At 38.8% G+C, this 16,540-nt stretch overlaps 1 protein-coding gene across 5 annotated transcripts in view; it reads right to left on the bottom strand.

Moving 5' to 3' along the window:
* The window catches only part of KIAA1217 (KIAA1217 ortholog), a 361,882-nt gene that overhangs the window by 275,035 nt on the left and 70,307 nt on the right, over window positions 1-16,540 (bottom strand). The window contains exon 1 of one of the 5 annotated variants that reach the window (XM_065050732.1): window positions 6,335-6,564. The exons of the other annotated variants lie outside the window; for them this stretch is intronic. The gene's annotated coding sequence lies outside the window, so the exon portion shown is untranslated. Of the gene's footprint in view, window positions 1-6,334; window positions 6,565-16,540 lie in introns of those variants that run through there. 5 annotated transcript variants of the gene reach the window in all.

The raw sequence follows: 16,540 nt of genomic DNA on the forward strand, positions 1-16,540 counted from the left end.
GATGCTCATGCAAGACCTGGCAGGCAGGCATTCACATCAGTGAAACTGCATGCTTCATTCCCCTGAGGTATTTGTGCTCCTTAGACAGTTGACAGATAAAGGCAAACACCTCAGGCAAGCAGGCGAGATTGCCTGTTGCATGTCTCCAGAGACACAAGTTCCCAACAACTGCCCAGGAGGTGCAGGCAGTTACACTTGGCTGGATGGGAGTGGATCACTCTCGTGCAAAAGCCAGCGCCTACTTGAGACACCTACATAAGAGACTAGATCCCATCCTGTGGGATGTCCATGCAGCTCCAGGAGAGCCAAGTCACTTGAGACATCTAAATAAGACATTAGATCCCATCCTGTGGGATGCCCATGCAGCCCCAGGAGAGCCGAGTCACAACAGCTGTGACTCACTCATATTTTAAGGTTCAGCTATTTTAACATGTGGAACAAATGTTAGTGTTATTTATCCCTGCTCACATAAAATTAATGTGTGCTATATCATAATTGTCTTGTGGGGAAATAATTTTTAAAAATAGATGTTAGTAAATGCAGAATAAAGCTGAAGGCCTCTGAACAACTTTAGCCATAGAGACTGACTGCTTGTGTTCTTTTCTAGATCTCTAAGAATATTAAACAAGAATCCCATATACATTAAACATAAAACATTTTTATTTTTTTTTTACTGCAGATTTTGGACTGAGTTTTCAGAGTAAAATCATACAATTAGTTAATTGAACCATGATTTTTTAGTTTTTACTGAAAATGAGATATATAACCACCAAATGCTGTGAAAAGAGGAAAGTAAAATTGTTTAGTTTTTCATGCCCACCCTATGCCCTGAAAAACAACCAACCAACCAAAAAAAAAAACCCAACAAACCAAAAACCAAACAGCAAGAAAACAAAATACAGAGCAAAAAACTAAACCACCACCACTTAGTTTTACCAGTGGACATGAGCTGTAAGAGTATTAGTGAGGAAACACAGCCATAGCAAAGTGACTTCATGCTTGAATTTCAATTTTTGTGTTGAATATGTAATTTATAGACATTGATCTTAAAATCAAACAAATACAAAAACCTCCCCTAAATAAGAAAAAAAAAACAAGAGAACACTTTCCAAAATTCTCAAATTTTCCCGGGCATTCATGGGCCTTGGTGTATAAGTAGATGAATTTAAATCGCTACCTGAACTACTTCATCACTTAGCTAATTTACACATGGTATAGAAAATGGCTAATTAACAACCCATTTTGCATGGCAGCCAACCACAAACCCTTCATTATACACAACTCAGATGATGAATAGTATTTTTTTTAAATAAGAAACTAACATGAAACTATAAAGCACCAAAACAGCTTACAAAATAATTAGCTGTTATAAAAGCTAACCTATTAACAGTAAATACTAGCTTGTTTGGGTTTGGGGTTTTTTTGGTGGTTTTGCCTTGTTTTTGTTTTGTTTTTTGTTTGTTGTGGTTTTTATTATTTTGTTTGTTTGTTTGGGGTTTTTTGGGTTGGTTGGCTGTTTTTTTAAATCTCACCATTCAACTCAAGAAATACAGGAGACTCCCACACGCTTCTTCAGGTAAAGTCCAGATCTTCTCCTTCATTTGCTGGGAAAACCACAATTCCACAGTGCCTCTGAGGCCCACAGTTAGCTTCACAGGACGAGATCCTAGTGCTGGGCATTATTGCACTTGGCTTCCCTGCACATAGTGAAGGTGCCTCAGGTCAATTCACAGCAAGGGAGGAAACTCAACCTGTGATGGGCAGAACCTGTAAACACCAGCATGTTCAGTGGGGACGAGTCTAAGCCAGGAGAGGAGCTTACACCAGCCTTTCCTCCGTGTACCCAGCACGTGCCACAATGCTATTCTGCTACCACAAAACCCCAGATCAGGAGTGGTGCAAGAGGCAGGTTCAAACATCCTCCTCTGCCAGGTCCAGTCTGAACCCACAGCCCAAACCAACCAGACCAAGGTTTCACCAACACACAACGGGGAAAGATGAGACAAGGTCTCTAGCTGAATCAACTACACTGCCTCAAATAATGTAATACTTCTTGAGAGACAGAGAGAGGAGTGATGCTGCAAACCTCGTGGTTTCCAACATCTACCCAAGAAGAAAGGGGCCTTCCTTTCAATTTCTGCTAATATTTGTTTTATAAAACACCTTAAAAACCCCTAATTCCACAAATTTATAAGTGAATAGTCCTGTTAAATTCACAAATTGGGAACGTGAATGATGGCTAAAGGACAAAAAAAAAAATCTAGGAAGCATTTCCCCTGTACAATGGTATGCATTGAGTTATTTGCAACAACTTTATCTGCAGCTTATTGAGAGCAAATCATAGACAAGGAGAGATGTAGAAGTTTAGTCCAAAGTACAGATAAAACCAGGCTTTTGCTAAAAAACATTGTTACAAAATAAAATGAGTTTTAGCTTCATCTCCTGTTTAATCTCCTTTACTCTGCTGGTAGACTTTCTACATCCCTAATGCAAGTGAGGAATCACTGCAGGTCCACTGAGCCTCAGGAACTGCACTGATGAGACATAAGCTGCAGGATGTTAATACATTTTACTCCTTTAAAATTTATTCTATACTGCACTCTTTTATGTCTACTTACATTTATTCACAAATGTTTTTTTCAAATCTAAAGCTTAAGAAACCACAGATACTTATTTCCTTATATTAAATACATACTTAAACCCAACAAATAAGAACCCTAGCACTGGAATATGCAAAAGCAATCAGTTACCGTAATTAAAATACACTCTTAGCAACAATGGAAAATACCATTTATGTACTTCAGTGAGCCACAGCTCTGTTTTTATGTTAATAGACAGACAAATATACAGGACTAATTCTCAAAAGATGCTGAATGGCTCAGCCCCATTTATGACACCTGTTGGACTGAGAGCCTGGCTCAGACAATTTGATTCAGGAAATTAAAATTTGTATAATTGAACAGGCAGATGCAAGGTGTAATTTTATCCAGTATATGGCATTTAACTCCTAGTGTTCTCAATCAAAACTTTGTTGTTGTTGTTGTGACAATGCAAAGTTACAAGGGTAAAAAACTCTCCTTTCTTGTGAAAGTGGAGTGAATCCTGCCTATTAATACAGATACAGGGTCTCTTCCAAGAAACCAGCTGTGTTGTTGCAACTCTGCTCTCTTGAGATGCTCAGCATCAAGCAGCTCCCCTACAGGACACCAAGGATGTCCAAAATCCCTGAAAATCAGTGATAATAATCTCAACAGCCCCAGGGATTAATGATGAGAATTTAATTCAGAGAAGTCTTAAGAACTCAAATTTGGAGAGGTTTCAACCACTCAGCCACTGATGCAGAAAATTATGTAATATTTTTAATTTAAGTATGCTTTTACTTCACATAGATGAACACTTCATATGATCTCAACTTCTGCTGTATTACTTTAGCCTGCTGGCAGGCTAGCATCAGATAAGACATAATCAAGTGTAAAGGATCTTTTAATTATTATTAGTTTCAAATTGTTTAAAATATTTTCATACTACTTTCTTTTTCTCAGAAAGTAATGGAATAATTGCTAGTCCTTGTGATTCATAGAAAGAGACAACATATGGTACACGAGATGAGCATGAAACACTAGATATCTGACTCAAAGTAAAACACATCCAAAATCCCAATTCAGTGAATTGTTTAAAATTGTTTTCTTAGCTTTAAAGAAAAATGGTGGAACAGACTAAAATTTATGTTCTGAAACACTTGCTAAATTGGGTTTACCTGATAAAACTTACAATATTTACTATCAGAACTGTTACTGTCATCAGTAAAAGCACAACTGAGATCTCAAACTATTGCCTTCAGTTAGCTGTGCCAGAGTATAGACAATTGGTGATCCATTTTAAAATATTTCAGAAGGGCACTGAGAAAGGCTGTGCGATTGCTAGGGAGCCTTTTTACATGAAGATTTATGCCAGTCATGAAATCTCATGCCACCTTTTTTTCATTCATGGTATCTATATTCCAGTAAAGTCATCAATAACATTAATTAGGTATCAACCTAGTCATGAAGTACTTTTCTCAAACGTCAGAGCACATCAAGCGTAAACTACAGAAAGACCATTAATCTTTGCAGAATATGTCCCTGCATACTATGTTAACATATCTTTGACAGCTGCATCAGGAATTTATACTGAATTCTGCTGTTGTAGTGATATTAATGTCTCCAGGTGGAGACATATTTAAATAATTTTTTAAATAATATTTTTAATTATATTTTAATAATATTTTTAAAATCATATTAATAATATTTTTAAAATATTTTAATCATATTTTTAAATCATATTTTAAAAATATATATAAATAATATAGCCCCAGATGTAGATGCAGACATAGATATATAGCCCCAGCCTTCCAAACAGTCATCACATGAGATCACCCAATCTAGTCAAACACTTCCAAAGAAGTACAAAATATTTTGCTTTAACATAAAATTTTGTGTTTGCTTGGAAGACTCATTCTGAAATATCAACTAATAAGAGGCTTTCCTCTTCAAAAAGTAAAATAGCTGCTGTCTACCATCATCTGAACTTTTTGAACTGCTCCTCATACTCACATAAGTAACAAATACAGATATTTACTCCCTATAAGCCTAGCACAAATTACAGGAAATACTGAGTTGTACTTAAAGTAAGAAGTTATTACTTTATTTACAAGCAAGTTTTAATGCTTCGCATTAGAAATAAAAGTGCGTGTAAAATAATTATAAGCAATGTTTGCTCAATAAGAACGGTCAGGTCCTAAGAACAAAAATGCAAGAATACCTAAAGCCTAAAAAAAGAGAAGATTAGACCTGCTGAATGACCCCAGGGTTTATTGAAGGCACAGAGCTCTAATGACACTGAATAGTTTCTATCGTATTTTATTGGTCTCCTAAATGTATTAGCAAGGAAAATCCCATGCAAGGAAGAACATGACAGGCTGGATCCCTCTCTATTTCCCTAAAACCACACACATACTCCCTCACTGATTACTTTCTAATCTCCTCCTTGTCACCAGAAGGAAAACCTGCAGATGGGAAACTCACTGCAGCCAGCTTAAGGAGGGGGGCTCAGAGTTGGGTGAGCTTCTCTTTCTGAGGAAATTCTCTTCCAATTCCTCTCCCCATCTCCATTTCATTGCCAGCAACCTCTTTCAGGTCCTTGTTTGGATACTTCTCCTCAATGTTTTCCTTACGCCCTCCAGGTCGTGACCAAAGGCCAAGCTGCTGCATGCCCTTTGTAGGAAGGAGCTATTGCTCCTCTCTGCTGCTCTAGTGACAGCAATGTCTTGGGATGCCTCTGCAGCGCTGAGAAGATAGCAGGAAAGTTCAGGAGAGAGGACCCACTATTATATAAAACCAACACGTTTTAGATACCACTGCTGCTTTTCGCCTGGTCTCACTGTACTTATTCAGAAAAGCCAACAATACTGTCACTAGGTAACCTCTGAAAATAGTCTATAGAGCAAGATCTTCTGCTAAAGCCAAGGACAATGTAAATAACAATTCAAAAAAATTTGCTCCTTCTCTGGATACATCCTATCTGTTGGCACATTCACATAGCAGATTTTTAAAGACAGCCTTAAGAAGTTTCTTTTTGCTCCTGCTGCTTGCTGTGCCTTTGCCTGCTGTCGTACAGCGGCTCCCCAGTCTCACACTCCAGGCTGGTCTGTGGTGCTGGAGCTCAGCTCAAGAGGAGGTGGCTTGGCAAGCAGTCTGCCTTGCTGCTGAAACTGGGGTAGTTCCCTAGCGAGAACAGAAAAGAACAAAGGAGCCTGTAATGCTACAAGAGGACTACAAGGAAACACAGGAAAGAGCTTATTCTTGTTTGGAGAGAAAAAAAAAAGCTTCTGATCAAAACAGTGAATTAACTTTATTAAGCAGTTTCTTTGCTGCAGCAGAGCAGCCAGAGCAGCAACTCAAACAAACCCCAAGAGATGCACGCAATACAGTATCTTGTACAAAAAATGAATACATAAAACTTACCAGCACTACTTTCTGCTTCTTTCAAAAACAGAAAAATAACAAGTAGAACTACTGATTAGACTTTCAAAAGAGCATAAATAACTCGTGTCCAAAATCCACAAAGTTTCAATGAAGTTAACTGCCTTACTTCTCTTGAGGCTTCTCTAACCTACCCAGTTATTCAAAAACTTACTGGAAGTTAGACAAATCATTAAGACAAATGAGGCCTGGATTAAGAAATACCCAGGAAAAATTAAAATCATTAACGTATTTAGCTCTATCTTGAGATACTGAAGACAAATTACTGCTGAAATTCAGAGCTCATGTGGAAGTTCTGCATATCATGTACTCACATGTCAGGGCTCTGGCAGGCAGAAGGTGCACCAGAAAGCTGTCACTGCCCACATCACCTATTAATCAACCGGATTCGTATGAGAAACCATCCAGTGCGATGCAAAGTTCCTGAGACTGCATTTTGTCTTTTTCCTCAGCAAAAGAGAATTAATAACTCTGTAAAAACCTGTCGTTTCCCCTCCTGCTTCTACCACCACCGTTAGGACTTTGCGAATGAAGACTCAGTGTGTATAGATTTAATCTCCACCGGGCATTTGCTTTATTCCCCTGACTGTTCTTACAAAGCAGACACAGTGAAAGTGACTGCTGACTCCTCTGTCTGGGCATTAGCACCGAGGCACCAGCAACCAGGTCAACAGACACAAGTTATGCACCAACGAACTATTGTGCCACTTCCAGCATGAGGCCACTTAAACTGCATCTGCTAATCCCACGGTTTTGCATGCCCGACAGAGACAAAGCAGGCAAGGCTGCACCTAAATACCCCTTTTCCCTTTCTATCTAAAGGGGACTTTCCTGACCTAACCCCAGGGATTGGAGTCTGTTGTGCAGCTTCATTTAGTGCTGTCTTGTTTGAGAAAAATCACTGCTTACAATGTGCCAAATACACTTCCCCTATGCATAAATACAAGAGAGATTAAAAAAACTAAAATGGTCAAAATATTCTCTCATCCCCATTGCACAAGTGCTCCCACTGCTGCAAAGAAAGCACTGCTGGTGATGGTGACTTCCCCTGCACTCCCTTCCCTGGACATTCCTGACAACTAGGATATATTAAACATTTTAAATTATTAAAACCTCTAGGCACCCTGTGGACAATCCTTGCCTCCATACCTCATAGGTCATACCCTTAAAATCTGTAACAAAAGCCAGTAACTTCTCAATGAAGATATTCCAAACATCCAATAAAAATGAAAGACTGTGGAATGGCATCCAGAACACCCCTTGTCCTCAGGGAGGCAAGGTCAGCACAGGCCTTCCCTCGCTAAACACACTGTGCTTTCATAACTCTCATTTATGTAGACTATATGAAATCAGCCACTTACTAGATTTACAACCCACACTTCTTCTTAACCAAAAACATAAGTTGGGGAGAGACAGAAAAAGGTATTAATACCAAATGATAAAAGCACTCACAGATCACAATATATGCAGTTTTTATTATTAAAATGCTCAAAAGGTTAAGAATTGAAATCACCTGTTACACTATTGACATTAAGTGTCCAAACTAAGTTTCTAGGTGCTACATGGAAGCACATACTCACCAAGTACACTGTCCTAGTTTCCCTAGGATGCCTATATTCAAAGGATATCTATATTCACCTAAGGCAATGCAATGAGACTATCTTAAGTGCAGGGCTTTGGACAATTTTTAATGAGATTACTCAGTCACTCTGTAACAAGGAATCAAAATAAAGGGAACTCACAGCAAGCTAGAACAGGGACACGTGCTTCAGGCACGTGGCTGTACACACATGGCCACATACACATCTGTCTGTCTACTAAACCTAATTTACACAAGATTCTACCAATCCTTTAAAAATAACTTGCTGTCGTTTCTAGTGGATAAGGCTGGGAACGGTAAAGAGGTTGGTTCAACTAAGGCTCTTTTTTCTTCTTCCTTACAAACCAATGTAACTTGTACCTTACCTTGGAGGAATTTTATAGAAGACAATTTCAAAGGGGACCAATGATATGGCAGAATAGAAGGGGCACCAGTGTCCGGCTTGTGTCTCCCACTGGCACAAAGTCAGCTGCAGGAGTTGGGCACCCTTGTGAGAGGATTAATCCTGGCTGTACTCCTCCACCATCCTCTTCTTCTGAAGTGCACGGCCATGCATAGAGCATAATCATGGGGCAGGCGTAAAAATATTTAACAAATGGCATCAGCTCTGTCACCATTTCACAGAGGAAATGTGAAACCCACCGTGAAAGCTTGTCAGACTTTGTGCTTCTCAGATGAAGTGAAACACAAAAAGGAAGAGGTGCGGTGTTCACAAGTCACCAGCGCACTGGGGAGAGGGGAAGGCAAAGGTATTTCTAAACCACAAGCCTGCAACAACTAGTTAACATACACCTGCAGCGACAGGAACGGGAAGGTGGAAATAACAGCAATGTAAGGTTTGGCACTGAGCAAAAATTAGTTGAATGGCTTATGGAGGCAATGTGCATACATGCACACTTGCCATTTGTATCCTTGTGTGGTTTTGCATGATCATGCCACTTTCAAAACATTTCAGTCTCTACTGAAACTTCTCCATATTTTAGGCTATCCTTACATAAACTCTAACTTTGTAGATGGTTTTGTGCTTTCCAAACTATTATTTTCACTAGCTTCTTGAATAGTAAGTCCATGTTTGAAGAAATTTATCATTTAACACGTTGTTTATTAATGAGAGGTCATCAAGGTTCATTAGTTAAAAGAAATTCGACAGTCCAGTTTAATTACATCAAGCACAAGAACTGAAGTGGCCTGAATGCATGTAAAATACTCTGGGGGCTCATAAGTACAGTGTAAGAAAACTCATAAAATTCTTAAATATTCCTATGCATATGCTATGCATGTGGAATCACACTACTATTCCTTATGATTTGATAGGATCAATAAAATGATTGGCATTTTCTAAACATAAATAGACAAGCTCACCTTCAAAAAAAGCATACCCATTGACAAATAACAAGGAGACAACAGAAGGAAAAAAACAGATGAGACAAATAAGCAGGGATGACAAGAAATCATCACATTTCTATTTCATCACTGTTAGGTACTTTGATATTGCATAAATTCTATTCAATACATACAATAGAATGGCCCGTGTATCTACATGAGCTGGCCTTTGATTATGAAATTGAGGCCAATTTTTCCATCCATACTGAGACAACATCTGTTGGAAACATCTGGAGAAAAACTGTCAGGCTCACCAGAGGGCTAACGCTAGGGAAAGCAGGATCCCAAACCACAGGAGCAGTGCAGTTTAAAACATCAGTGTCCAATGATACTAATGTTATCTAGGTGATATTATCATGGCATGCATAACACTGGCTCTTCATCCTTTTCTGGTGAAAAGTTGTCCTTAAACAATAGATACATAACTTCTGTGTAGAAAAAACACTTGAGAAGCCAAAGAAACGGAGGTTCCTTCAGCCTACATGAAAGCTTTAAGAACCCACATGACAAGACTCAAAACACAGCAGGTTGGTGCTTATCTTTTAGCAAATTATGGGCAAAAAACACAGAGTCAATGGATGGAAGAAAAGATCATAAAATAAAAACAGCGGCAGGAAGTAATATTTCAAACATAGATTCCCCAAATCACTACAGCCCCAAACACCAAAGTTGTGGGTCTAGGAGAGACTGGTGCTCATGTTGTTCTGGGGCATGGGGTATTGGAGTTTCAACATATACACATTATACAACCACTAACAGGATCCTTGACAAATATGAACTTCAAACCAGTTATGTTTAACTGGAATACTACACATGACTGCAGAGACTGGGTCTGGGAAGTTCTACCGGATTCTAAATGAGCACCCCCTAGGTGAGTGCTTGTTACTTACATCACAGATGCTTATATTCCCCATACTTTCTGACATACTTTTTAAATAAAATATGCCATAATAGAGAGTATTAGGCTCCTCTCACCCTCAGTGAAGACAGGTGAGCACATTGTCAGCAGGCTCCTGTACATTTGCTATACAGGAATCTGCAGACTGGAGGTGGGGAGGAGGAGGAGCTGAAAACCACAGGCTTAAAACAATGGGGGAAAAGCAGATGTGAGCTTCTTGTGATGAAGGGAAGGGTAGTAAGGAGTTGCTTCAGACTGCACAAATTACCGTTGTGGCGGAGTGGCAGTCTCAGAACTGCTATTCAAGTCTCAGTTTCCTGAGCAGCTTTACTGTAAAGATAAATAACTAGTAGTATATCTGTAAATATGAATGTCATAATTGTGTGGAATTTTTTTTGAAAAGTTGTCTTAAAACAATTCATTAAAAATGCACAAGAAACTTATTTGGAAAGGTCTATATAACTGGTTTTGCAGCTAATTCCAAGCCAGAGTTCAGGTAGATGAGATATCTAGCCTTTGCTTGCTCCCTCTCACTGGAGCACATCAGAATCAATTGCATTATTTACACTCCCTGGTATGCATCAAAGTCCAAAATGTCTTCTATAACAGAGATAAAAGAACAGAGCACAGACATGATCCATCACACAAGTAAAACACAATAAAGCTCCAACCCTAGGCAGGACATCTGTCTGCTGTGCTGCAACATGAAGCTTCCAAAGCCTCCAAAGTCTTTGAAGACTGATGTGGTAATTCAATTTGATGAAAAGGACCGTATTTAATTTTTTATACAGCATACAAAGTGAGTTTATATTTCAGTTTTGGTTTCTAAATGTTTAATCATGAAACATCTGAACCAGCAAATCAAGGACAGTTCTCTACACCATGTTTTCTTCTTTGTTTTGCATAATATTTAATAAGGAGCACATTTATGAATCCCCTCTGTGGATTTCAGTCTCTTTGTGGAATTCAGACCAGAAGTGAGGTAGAAATTGACAAAGGTTTCAATGCAAATGGATGAGCCATTCAAAGGTTTCCCAAATATCTTTTTTCCCACAAAAAGCACTTGATGGGCGGAACTTCAAGCTGGGCAACACCTGAGAAGATGCCCGCCTCCCCATCTGCAATGCAGGGCTGGCACAAAGGCACCTACAAAAGCTTCAAAGGTTGCAAGAGGCAGCTCGCACATTAGGGGACATCTCATCTTTGCATGTGTGTGGGGACAGGAAGGGGAAGGGAGGATGGCAACACAGATTTTCAGTACATACTCTTCCTTTACAAGTACAATGTAAACAGATTACAAAGAGGTGTTTCTTTGGACCTTAGATGCTATTTGAGAAATGAGCAATACTTCAAATGGCTCCTCTTGTTGGCAAATAGTCTCACTACTTAATGAAATGTCCGTTTTTATTACCCTGTGCCCAAGAGGTTGCACACAACACAGAAGGGCAAAAAAATCGAAGTAGGTTTTTCCTGGTCCAATTTTCTACAACATCACAGGCAAAGGCAAACCACAATATGAATTATTTTGGAAAAAACCCAATTATTTCTAACATAGTAACAACATCAGCTTCAGTCAGTTAAGTATTACCTTTAACAACACCTCATAAAACTGCATAACTTTAAAATCTTCTTTCTTAAAGGCCAGAGAGCAGACAACACAATAAATATTGGTGGCAGGGGTGTGATGCTATAGGGCAACATTTTTTGTTTGCCTGTTGATACCTAAGAGTAGATGGCTACTCTTCAACATAGGTTTTAAAACTTTTTTCGTTATATTATTTCAGAGATCTGTACTCTGGAAAGGATACAGGTAACTCATACTGAAATCTGTTGAATTTTCAGGCAGTAATAGTAAACATGCCACATGGTCTCTGTTATTGGATAATTTAAATAGATAAAATGCAAGAAAATTAATAAGGAAAGAGAAATAAGAGTAGATATGAAGTACAAAAAAAAAAAAAAAGGAAAGCAGAGAGAAAGACTAGACAGCATAAAATAGGGATATACTCCTGCATAACAACAGGATACAATAAGAAATATGTTTTCTTAAGAAAAAGTGTAGAATTTTGTAACATTTTGTAATTTTTCTTTGTGGCATATTGCACAGAGATCTGTAGTTGTGCTGAGATACAGGCTTCAGTTCAGAAAGCCTAACATGTTCCTTCTTCCATGTCAAAACGGATTATGAACAATACTGAATACAGGCATGTTTGCCCAACAGGTTCGTGACTCCTGCTCAGTGCCAGCAGCTCCCAGCACTGTGTTGGGGGGGAAGGTGAACCGGGGGGAACCATGGGCACAGTGCAGGTATTTAGTGTGGTTGCACCAGAAATTTTTGGACTGCAGGTGCTTATTTCCATGGATCATATACAAAGACAGCCTAGAAGAGCAGTAACCTTCTAAGTTCAAGGTATCGTGTTTTAAAAATTGCTACTACAAAATATTTGGGTTTTTTAAAATTTAATTTTAAAATTATCTACTACTTAAATTTGACAGTGTCTCTGACACACAATATAGTCCTCCTAAAAATATGCTTCCTGAAAAAGTGACTCTTGAAAATGCTTATATTTATAAGCTTTAAAAAATACAATTATTAACAATGCTAAAACCAGGAATGATTTAGAATTGTAACAAACTGCATTAAGAATGCTCTTAAGTTTTACACTGTTGGTTTATACTTGCAGCATCAAACGTGCCCTTTCTGCTCTGCCAAGGAGCCTGAAGGGCACCAGATTTGTCTGCGAATATAGAAGCTAGCAAGTGAACTCATTTCTGCAGAGCACAAGCTGTGCTGAAATGCTCTCGCTTGCTCTCTCTGCTACCCTCTAGTGAACAAAGCAAAAATACACTGGGACATTCAAGTGCCTTTGCATAGGACAATGTTAATCAATTCATCTTTCTGGTTTCAGCCTAAAATACAGACCTATGTCGATACCACTTTTACCAATTATTTTTTCTGACTTTGTTGCTGCATAATTTGAGAAGTTTAAGACAGCAAACTGCATTTAAAAAGAAAACAAAACACAACATTTTTATTGAGAAGGTGACAGGACTAGTTGCCCTTAAGGTCTTTCTAAATTCAGGACCTTTTTGTTTTTCCTCCCAGGGGTACACATTGTGTAGTGGTTTAAAGCACTTTTTTTTAAATTGTAACTTGCTATAAATGATGGCGTTTTGCTCAAGACGAGGGACTACTTGTGTTCCTTTTTCAGGGAATGCTGGGATGGGAGGATGAAGGAGAGAACTGAACATCAAAAAAACATACAGAATTTGCAGTATTTTAGTATCCACTGCTAGATACCAAAAATGTGTATTTCAGTCTACTTAAGAAAAGGAACATTCAGGACATATTGTGAAGGTTACTGCACTATTACTGTTTGCTGTTCCTCTACACCACTGTAGCTCCTTTCCTGCCTCTTTCTGAGGATTAAACAGACGGTAAACAGAAGCTAATGCCAGTGTAACTCACCATCTGGCTAATAGATGCATTTTTGCATAGGCTCATTAACATGTTTGTTCCATCCCAAGTCCTCCGTAGCAGTTTTGTCTCCATCTGTATCATCTTCATAACATAGCTAATAAATGCAAAATGCACATACAAAGTTGCAGTTCATGTGGAACATAATCACAGCTTTTAACTAACCAAAACATCAGAAGTGGGACTAGACCCAGCCCTCCCTAGCATCAGCTGCATTTGCTGTCTACTCCACTCCTTGATTATTATTTTATTCTGCTTGAATATTTGCCCTTAATTTACCACTGGTTCATTGTTTGTCAGATACACACTCTGTAACAAAATGCAGCTGTTAACATAATCTTTATTATCTGTTTTACTTAGAAAGGCAAATCTTTAAAAAAAAAAAAAGGCATTAAAAGCTCAGCTTATTTGAGGTATAGCTTGGTTGGCTTTGCCAATTATAATTACCTGAAGACAGCTAAAAGCAAAAGGAAGAATGACAGGGCTAATTTTAGTCTATTATTTTAGTCTATTCATAGGGCAGTTTGTCAAGAGCAGGCTTTTTTCTCCTTGACTGTCACCATTTAATAAGACTGGTCAGAAAGTTCAAAACTTGGGTTATTTAAGTTCAGCAAATCACTGCTCAGAATTGACAGTGCCAAAACAGGCTAACAAGCAGATAAACACAATGACAAAAAACCAAACCAAACCAAAAAAAACCAAACAAAACCCAAACCACCACAACATGCAGGCCAGACTGGAAACAGGATTCACCAACAGTCAAGTGGAAGAACACCAGCACAGCGCATCACACCAGTTCAGGGTATGCTAGTGTCTCTGCTCAGGTATTTGTGAATCATCAACTTTAAATGAAACTGGAAAACATTCAGAGGAGGAAAAATCTACTTGTATTCACTAATACGTTATCTATGAGCGTTTTAATATAATTAGAGCAAGTTGTTAAGAGCGTGAAACTGTTAGGCCAGATTCTGGGGGGAAAGACAGCAAAAACAGTTGACCGAAGCTTGCACAGGAGGATGCTCCAGCAGCACACACACCAACTGCTCTACAGCCAGTCACTGCCCTGCGCAGCAGCTGTGGATCACACGTACGGTGTGTCAGCCATCCCAGGCTTAAGATCGGTCTAAATTGCTACTAAGGTTTGAAAGAAGAGGGGCAACCAGAAGGAGACAGACAAGGTTATCACTGAACTGAAATGAGCATGGTATCAACATGAGATTTTTGTTGGTTTAGGTAGCCACATGAATCAGAGCTAATGGAAAGGGTAGCAAAGGGTAGAGAGAAAATTAGTGTGCAAGCAGCAGTGATGGGGAGAAAGGAAGCAAGAAAGAAGAGAAATCAATAGAGAGTGGAAATTGGCAGAGGGAAAGGAGAATCTGGAGCTGCAAAACAAAAAAAAATTTGGTTGCACAAGCCAACAAGAATAAGTTCTGAAGTCTAGATATGCCAGTAATTTCCAAGGGATAACGTTTCAAATACACAAGGATATGCTGCAAACTACTTTATCCAGATTCATCCAGATGCAAATACAACCTATGACCAGTTTTCAGAGAGCCAAACCTACTGAGAAAATTTTCTTTGGCAAAAATTTCAATGCAGACAGAAAACTGATTTATGAACATAACTCCTAACCACCCATCACAGAGATTACAACTTCAGTAGTGGTCTGGTGGGTTTTGCCCCAATTTTATTTGGCAAGTCTATTATTACTTTTTTATACTTGCATATTGATTTGAAAACACAATGGTTTGGCTTAAGACTACTGAGTTACTAGCATGAATCTTAAAACTCTGGCTTTTAAAAAGAAAACTACAGAGGGAGTTAACGCTGACTCTAAAGAGAGGTGTCTAATTTCAGATCTCTTTCCACAAGATGTTGAAGATCCTCAGTTTCAAGCAATGGTGTTTTTGTAGTAGGTGCTTAACACTGCACAGGCTTTGACCTTCATCATCTAAGTTTCAGGATTCCCATCTGATCCACCAGCAAAGTGTGACAGTTTTTCAAGTGCTGTTCTCAAGGCAACAATGCATTGCTTAATCCCACACTGGACAAATTCCACACTTGAGCAGCAAACTCGATTCCAAGCAGAATTTGCAATTGTCAGGCACCAAAAAAATCTGGTCTCTTTTGTAATACCAACCATTTATGTTTCCACAGCTCTTTTCCAGTCCTTTGTGTTTCTACATCTGATCTGTGCCTCGTGGCTATCGGCCTCACACTGTTCTTCAGCAGAAAATGACAGGCAGCAGCATGAAAGGGATGGCTAAGAGTCCAAGGATTTACTTTTCTCAGCTCCAGACTGCAACTCTGTTTCAGCAAGCTCCCATCCATAATCATCGCTCCACACTTAACACAGCAGCCTTGGGACATAAGGCCGCTGTTGTGCCAGGGTCTCCAACAGCTCACAGAAACCTCCCAAAGAGCAAACAAAACAAACCCCAAGAATCCCACATACAAGACAATTAACTCCAAAACAGTTAAGTCATCCAAAGCAACTGCTGTTTGGGCTTGCTGACATGAATATAGCGTACCTCTCTCAGCATTACTAATCTGGACCCACTAAAGGTATCCACTAAACAAATACTGTGATGGACAGTACCTACAAAATAAGCCTACTGAGTATAAATCCTTCAAAGCCTTCCAATGGCTGATGAGGTGCAGTTGATACTGGGGTGGCGCACAATTCCAAGATCTTCACGAGGGATCAAGAAGTTTTAAATCAATGAATTTAATCAATTGGTACATGTCCACAAGGCAAAATTCAAGAAGGGCGTGGTTTAGATATGACATTATAGTCATTTTGACATGCCCATCCTGATGGGGATCAAAACAAATACAAGAGGATAATTACTATCTTATTATAATATAATGTTACGTTATTGTAGTCTGCACTTAGCCTGTTAATACTAAAGGCATAAAACAACCACCCACTTAATCATTTCAAGGCTTGAACAATACAGAGAACGATTTGCTAGAACTGAGATTCATCTCAGTGGAAAATTCCACTTTTTTTTTTTTTTTTTTTTTTTTTGTTAAGAGCAACAACATTTCAAATCAATTGGATTAACAAAAGTGAGGCTTTCTGGGGCGGGGGGCGGAGGGGAAAGAGGGATTTCAGGTAAATTAAAGTATTGTGTATGGTACAACTGAAGCTTTTATTT

Source organism: Columba livia, chromosome 2 (genome assembly GCF_036013475.1).
Source record: "Columba livia isolate bColLiv1 breed racing homer chromosome 2, bColLiv1.pat.W.v2, whole genome shotgun sequence".
Lineage (NCBI taxonomy): Eukaryota > Metazoa > Chordata > Aves > Columbiformes > Columbidae > Columba > Columba livia.